Here is a 1,767-nt window from a genome sequence, read left to right as displayed (position 1 = left end):
CACATTACTATCTTGAGTAGTAGCGAGCGAACAGTTGTTGAGAGTCGTCGGAGATCGTTGGACGCAGCGTGCGGTGGAGAGAAGCCACGTGACATGATAGGTCCTACAAATTCCGGAGGTATTAATTGAGGATTTTTTGGTAACTCGGTTTTTTGCTGCACGTAGTGGTTGCTTTTTGCGCAATGGAGGGATTTTTTTTCAGATTTGTGTATGCACACATTGAAAGTAATATTCGTATCTTTATTGTGACCAGGTACGTGATTGTGAAATAACTGAGATTGTTGGGAATTATACAGTCGAACAAAACGAAAGTTCTGTGTAAAGTTTGTCAGTGAAACTTCCTGGCAGATTAAAACTGTGTGCCCGACCGAGACTCGAACTCGGGACCTTTGCCTTTCGCGGGCAAGTGCTCTACTGGCAGAAGTAAAGCTGTGAGTACCGGGCGTGAGTCGTGCTTCGGTAGCTCAGTTGGTAGAGCACTTGCCCGCGAAAGGCAAAGGTCCCGAGTTCGAGTCTCGGCCGGGCACACAGTTTTAATCTGCCAGGAAGTTTCATATCAGCGCACACTCCGCTGCAGAGTGAAAATCTCATTCTGGAAACATCCCCCAGGCTGTGGCTAAGCCATGTCTCCGCAATATCCTTTCTTTCAGGAGTGCTAGTTCTGCAAGGTTCGCAGGAGAGCTTCTGTAAAGTTTGGAAGGTAGGAGACGAGGTACTGGCAGAAGTAAAGCTGTGAGTACCGGGCGTGAGTCGTGCTTCGGTAGCTCAGTTGGTTGAGCACTTGCCCGCGAAAGGCAAAGGTCCCGAGTTCGAGTCTCGGTCGGGCACACAGTTTTAATCTGCCAGGAAGTTTCATATCAGCGCACACTCCGCTGCAGAGTGAAAATCTCATTCTGAAAGTTTGTCAGTGTTTAAATCTACAATATTCTGAAGAAAGTAAATTAAAAGTTTTTATGGGTTTCTTTCATTTTTTCACACCTCTTAAGTCTTGTTGACCAAACCGTTTCTGGCCATTCAGTTTCTATACACAGGAACAGATCTATTTCAGTAGTTGTGACCATGCACTCTGCATGGATCGTACATTTCTTTTGAATTATTTTAGCATGTTGCCGGTCACGCAGCTGCAGCGGCAAGACGAGGTAAGGAGAATGTAAATGTCGTATGGCTAGGGCCTCCCGTCGGGTAGACCGTTAGCTGGGTGCCACTTCGGCGACTTGCGCATCGATGGGGATGAAATGACGATGATTAGGAAAACACAGCGCCCAGTCCCTGAGCGGAGAAAATCTCCGACCCATCCGGGAACCGAACCCGGGCCCTTAGAAGTGACATTCTGTCGCTACTTGGACAGACACGAGGTAAGGTGTCTGTTAAGTACAGGAGCATTGTAGTATAGTTGTTACGAGACGTCAGAGAATATTTTAAAACTCACTGTCAGATACTAGAGAATTGATTTTTTATGATTTGTAGGAAGAGTAGATGACTTTTGTTTCTCAGTCAGCGTACTAAAATTGTCACAGATGGTACCTTACCAATTCTGTGTGTCTTTCACCAGAACAAATCGCAATTACGAATGTATTGATGGTGAAACTTCCTGGCAATTTAAAGCTGCGTGCCGGACCGGGACTCGAACTCGTGACCTTTGCCTTTCGCGGGTAAATGCTCTACCATCTGAGCTACCCAAGCACGACTCACGACCCGTCCTCGCAGCTTCAATTCTGCCAGTACCTCGTCTCCTTCACAGAAGCTCTATCGCTATCGCTTGCGCCT

The 1,767-nt window shown here is 46.9% G+C and overlaps 1 non-coding gene across 1 annotated transcript; it reads left to right on the top strand.

The window, feature by feature from the left end:
* The first annotated feature begins 452 nt into the window (after nucleotides 1-452).
* On the top strand, nucleotides 453-527 carry Trnas-cga (transfer RNA serine (anticodon CGA)). Its single transcript has one exon. It is a non-coding gene; the product is annotated as a tRNA-Ser (tRNA).
* Nucleotides 528-1,767: the final 1,240 nt, after the last annotated feature.

The sequence above is a fragment of the Schistocerca nitens genome, chromosome 12 (genome assembly GCF_023898315.1).
Source record: "Schistocerca nitens isolate TAMUIC-IGC-003100 chromosome 12, iqSchNite1.1, whole genome shotgun sequence".
Classification (NCBI taxonomy): Eukaryota; Metazoa; Arthropoda; class Insecta; order Orthoptera; family Acrididae; genus Schistocerca; species Schistocerca nitens.
Note: the sequence above shows the minus strand (reverse complement) of the source record. Positions and strands in the feature narration are given on the sequence as shown.